This window comes from Arachis stenosperma, unplaced genomic scaffold (genome assembly GCF_014773155.1).
Source record: "Arachis stenosperma cultivar V10309 unplaced genomic scaffold, arast.V10309.gnm1.PFL2 arast.V10309.gnm1.Scaffold_100029, whole genome shotgun sequence".
NCBI classification, from domain to species: domain Eukaryota; kingdom Viridiplantae; phylum Streptophyta; class Magnoliopsida; order Fabales; family Fabaceae; genus Arachis; species Arachis stenosperma.
The window spans coordinates 35,729-41,793 of record NW_026651371.1 but is presented as its reverse complement, the minus strand read 5'-3'; positions in this window follow the sequence as shown (position 1 = coordinate 41,793).

The window sequence follows — 6,065 nt, the reverse complement described above, 5'->3', positions numbered from 1 at the left end:
CCTAATCTCCCGTATATTGGCTGAACTGGTGTCTCGAGAAGTCCCCAACAAAGTCATGGATTAGCTGTCTGAGAGATGTACAATCAAGTTGTCGGTTCGATGCTTTCCAATCACGTTTTCACACGAACCCAAGAAGACACGGGTGGTTGTCAGGCACGCGGTCTTGGTATGATGAATGGAGATGATTGTCACGGATCATCCTATTCACCATGTTGAAGAACGAATATACATCTTAGAATTAAATCAAACACAGATTGAAGAAAAACAGTAATACTTTTATTATTTCATAGAATTCAACAGGGCTCCTCCCCTCAACCTATGAGGTTTAGAAACTCATACTGATAGAAAATACAATGATCAATGAAATATAGTGTGCGTCCCTTTCTATGGAGAATTGTAAAAGTTCTTTAAATACTAAACTATTAACCAGTGATTATAGAAGAAAGGGTAAAATAGTCTTTTAGTGCTAAAATCCACTTCTGGGGTCCACTTGGTGAGTGTTTGGGCTGAGCTTTGATGAGATCCATGTTCTGGGAGGCCTCTAGGGCATTGAACACTGGCTAGGGGTTCCTCTTTGGGCGTTTGGATGCTGGTCTCTTCTCATTGGGCGCTGGACGCCTGAAAGGGGGCAGAAAGCTGGCATTGGATGCCAGTTTTTGGCCTTCTAATCAGAAGCATAGTATGGAGTATTATACATTTCTGGAAAGTTCTAGAAGTAAGCTTTCCATAGCCGCTGAGAACGCTCCATTTGAAATTTGGTAGCTCCAGAAAAGCTCTTCCAAGTGAAAGGATGTCAGATTTAGACAGCATCTGCAGTGCTTTTCTATCTCTGAATCAGACTTTTGCTCCAGCTCCTCAATTTTAGCTAGAAAACACCTAAAATTGCATAAAAAGACACAAAATCAAAGTAGAATCCAAAATTGTGAATTTAACACTAAAACCTATAAAAACTTAATAAAAATTAAACAAAACATATTAAAAACTATATGAAAAAATGCCAAAAAGCATATAAAATATCCGCTCATCACAACACCAAACTTAAACTGTTGCTTGTCCCTAAGCAACTAAAAACACAGTTGGATAAAAAGAAGAGTAAGGTACAATAAATCTCAGTGTTTTTAATGAAGCTCAGTTTCAATTAGATGAACGGAACTTAGTAGCTTTTTGCTTCTAAATAGTTTTGGCATCTCACTATCCATTGAAACTTAGAAATGTTGGTCTCTTTAGGAACTTAGAATCCATATGATATTATTGACTCTCCTAGTTCAGTTCTTTTTTATTCTTGAACACAGCTTTTAGAGTCTTGGCTGTGACCCTAAGCATTTTATTTTCTAGCATTACCACCGGATACATAAATGCCACAGACACTTTAACTGGGTGAAACCTTTCGGATTGTGATTCAGATTTGCTAGAATCCCCAGATAGAGGTGTCCAGAGTTCTTAAGAACACTCTTTTTTCATTGGATCATGACTTTAACCGCTCAGTCTCAAGCTTTTCACTTGACAACTTGACGCCATAAGCACATGGTTAGGGACAACTTGTTTGAGCCGCTTAGGCTAGGATTTTGTTTCTTTTAGGCCCTCTTAACCACTCATGCTCAAAGCGTTGGATCCTTTTACCCCTGCCTTTTTGTTTAAAGGGTTACTAGCTTTTTCAATCTGCCTTCCTTTTACTGTATTTTTGGGCAGTAATGGATTTTTCTTCTTTTTTTTTATTTTTTCGGATGCATATGTAAATTTTTTTTCTTTTGCAACATGCTTTTTCTTCTTGCTGCTTTTCTTGCTTCAAGAATCAATTTTTAGATTTTTTAGATTACCAAATACTCATTCTTCTTGAGCCTGAAAGGGAGCTCAGGGATCACCTCCTTCTGTGCCACTACTTCATAGAAGTAGTCTTGGTGGGCTTTGGTGATGAATCTCTCCATCTCCCAAGATTTAGAGGTGGCGGCTACTGCCTTTCCTTTCCTCTTTCTAGAGGACTCTCTAACCTTGGGTGCCATGAATGGGAATGCAAAGTTAAAAAAGCTTGGCTTTTTCAACACCAAACTTAAAACTTTACTTCTCCTCGAGCAAAAATAAAGAAAAGAGAATAATGGAGTAGAAGAAGAAGAAAAGAGAAGAGATAGAGGGAGAGATAGGGGTATTTATAGAATGGGGGTAGGTTGGGTTCGGCCATAGGTGGGGATTTGGATAGGAAATTTGATTTTGAATTGGGTGGGGGTTGCGTAGAGTTATGATGATTTTAGGGAAGTGATATGAATGTGATTGGGCTACGGTTTATAGGGAAGAGTACATAGGGAAGTGTGAAAGTAAGCGGGATAGGTGAAGATGCTGTGGGACCCGCTGGTCCTGAGAGGCTAGGAATTTAAGAATCCCTCCCCTCTGCACTAGCGTTTGAACATCCAGGGTCTACTCCCTGGCTGGCATTCAACGCCAACAATGCTTCCCATTTGGGGTGTTGAACGCCCAGGGTCTGCTCCCTGGTTGGCGTTCAACTTCAACAACACTCCATCCATAGTGTTCTGTTTCATTACTGAATTTTTCTGTCTCTGTTATGACTGATGCACATGATCATTAACCTAAATAAACTTAAAGAAAAACAAAATGAAAGAAAATAGAAATAATTAATTAGGGTTGAGTTGCCTCCCAACAAGTTCTTCTTTATCGTCACTAGCTTGACGGTTAGCTCTTTACGGAGGTGAGTATGGGCTTAGATTTTTGCCTCTTATAGTGAACTTTCTTCCTTTCTTCTCATGAATGAGCTCCACATGCTCTAGAGACAGACACGACTCACTATATGTGGTATGACTGGTTTATTGGTGAAGACAACTCTCATGCCTGGTGAGAGGCCTTCAATTGGGGCTCTTTTGTCCCTCCAGCCTTTAGGGACTTTCTACCTAGTACCTTTGTGCTTAGAGCTTGTTGATGGCTGCTCAACACCAAACTTAGAATTGATGTTTGGGGGCTCAGTAAAGCTTTGCACAGAAAGAGATGGTTGGAACACTAAATGTTGCCCCATTGTCTCTTTCTTATCAGAGGGAGAATTGGGATTTGACATATTGAACAAGATGTAGTCTTCTCCTAGTTAGAAAACCATTTCTCCCTTTGCCACATTTATCATGGCATTTGGAGTATCTAGGAAAGGTCTTCTGAGGATGATAGAGTCATCCTCATCCTCTCCTATGTACATGACAATGAAGTTTGTAGAGATGTAATGGTTTTCAACCTTTACCAAGACATCCTCTACTAAGTCATATAGCTTCTTCATTGACTTGTCTGCTATATCTAGTGAGATATTTATAACTTGTACCTCAAAGATTCATAGCGTCTCAATTACAGAGAGTGGCATGAGGTTTATACTTGATCTAGGTCACACAGAGCCTTTTCAAAGGTCATGGTGCCTATGGTACAAGGAATCAGGAAGCTTCCAGGATCTGGAAGCTTCTGAGGTAGCTTCTGCTGAACCAAAGCATTGTGTTCCTTGGAAAGTAATGGAGGTTCTTCCTCCAAAGGCTTTGAACCAAATAGCTTGGCATTCAACTTTATAAGAGCTCCTAGGTATCGGGCAACTTGCCCTTCTCTAGTGTTTTCATCTTGATGTGCCGTTATTTTGTGGTACATATTGTGCTTAATTTAGGTTGATTTTATCCATTTTCCACATTTATTCAATGAAATGGCATGATTTCATGATTGTCTCCTAATTTGTGATTAAGTGTAAAAACATGCTTTTTAGGCGCTTAATTGGTTGATTTTGATTCACCATTGATTCCACTAGATGTCTTGATGTGTTTGTTAGTGATTTCAGGATGGAAAGGGCTAGGAATGGATCAAAGGGATGAAGAGGAAAAGCATGCAAGTGTAAAAATCATGGAAAATCAAGGATTTGGGATGAACTCATCGACACACACGCACAGAAAACGTGCACGTGTGGATAGAAGGTCACATGGCGACGCGTACATGTACATGATGCGTACGCATCGGTGCTCGCATGTGACCCACTTAAAGTGAATCTGCTGGGGCGATTTCTGGGCTTCCCAGGCCCAAATTCATCTCACTTCTAATGCTATTAAGTACAAGGATTGAAGAACCAACTAGAGACACAAGTCATAATTAGAAATTAGTTACCAATTAGTTTAGTTTAGAGATAGTTTCTAGAGAGAGAAGCTATCTCTTCTATCTAGAATTAGAATTAGGATTAGGTTAATCTCTTCTCTAGATCTAGGTTTTAATTCTTCCTCTCATATACTTCTCCTTCTCAATTTCTAGTTTCTACATCTTGTTCTTTTATTCTTTTGTTGTAATTCCCTTATTTTGTATTCTTTATTGTTGATACACTCTTGTTCCTTTTATTTTCTTTTAATACAATTTGAGGTAATTCATGTTAATTGTGCCTTCTTTGATTGTTGTTGTTAAGTTCTCTTGCAATTAGTAGTTGTTAGATTTTTATCAATTTACTATGCTTTCCTTTTATGCCTTCCAAGTGTTTGACAGAATGCTTGAAAGGATGCTAGAGTAGAATTTTCTCCTATTGACTTAGGTTGAGTAATTGGTGACTCATGAGTTATCTAATACTTTTGTTGATTGATAATTAGAAGTTGCTAGTTGAATTGCATGTCACTAAAGCTAGTCTTTCCCTTTGGATTTGACTAGGACTTGTGAATCCAATTTGATTACTTCCACTTGACTTTCCTTCATAGTTAGAGGGTTAACTAAGTGGAGCAATGAACAATTGTCATCACAATTGATGATGATAATGAGGATAGGACTTCTAGTTCTCATACCTTGCCAAGAGCTTTTCTAGACATTAATTAATTCTTGCCATTTACATTTCTTGTTTCTTATCTCAAAATCCCAAATTATACAACTCATAACCAACAACAAGAATACTACCCTGCAATTCCTTTGAGAGACGGCCCGAGGTTTAAATACTTCGGTTTATTTTTATAGAGGTTTGTTACTTGTGACAACCAAATTTTTGTATGAAAGGATGCTTTATTGGTTTAAAAACTATACATGCAACGAGATTTCATTTGATGAAATTCTTTACCAACCAAAAATCCGATCATCAAAATGGCGCCGTTGACGGGGAATTGCAATTGTGTGCCTTGTTATTGGTTATTGTATATATGTGAATATTGTGAATATGTTTGCCTTTTGCTTGTTTGCTAGTTTTTGTTAGCCTTAGGACCTTGTTAGTTTTGTTTTTGATTTCACTATGAATTCTCACCCTTTTGGCTATGAGTTTGGTTCAAAGTGTGTTGTATAAAATATGAACCTCAATGACAACATGCATCAAGGATGGAATCATCAAAGATGGGAGGAGCCTCAAGGAATTGATCACTCCTATTGGCAACAACCTCCGGTTACTTATAGGCATAATTCTCATCCTAATGCATGTCAATTCAATGGCTATGGTAAATCCCTTTGTGACAATCAAAAACTACCACCATATGCCTATGAACCTCATCCTCAACATGATCCTCAACCATACTCACAAGCCCCTTTCTACCAACAACCTCCATATGACCCTTATCCATCATATAACCAACCACCTTAATACACATCATCTCTATACCCCTAACAAGAAGAACCACCTTCCTACTATGAACCCTTTCTCCAAAACAATAAACCCTCTTATCCACCCCAAGCCTCAATGGATGACTCTCTCACTCTATTCCTTCAAAGGCAAGAAGAGATGAAAAGGGAGATACTAGAATTTGTGGCTACCTTGACCAAGCTAGTGGACGTTTCAATCTCCCGATACTTATGCACTCAAAGCAATCCCATTGCCAATTGTGAAGGATCGAAAGAAGAGCAAAGCATGAAGGAGAGACTGGAAAATCTGGTAGAGAATGAGGAGTTAGATTTTGTATTGGAACAATTAGAGGAAGCCATGATTGTTGAAGAAGAGGAAGAAGTGGTTGAAGATTTAGGAGATGCGGAACCACCATGGGAATCTAAAGAATCTCTCTCCAAGAAGCTTGATATTGATGTTGAGGAGGGTGTACAACCTCCAAAGCATGTCATAGTTGGAGACTTTGAAGAGGTTGACTGGTGCGCGAAAT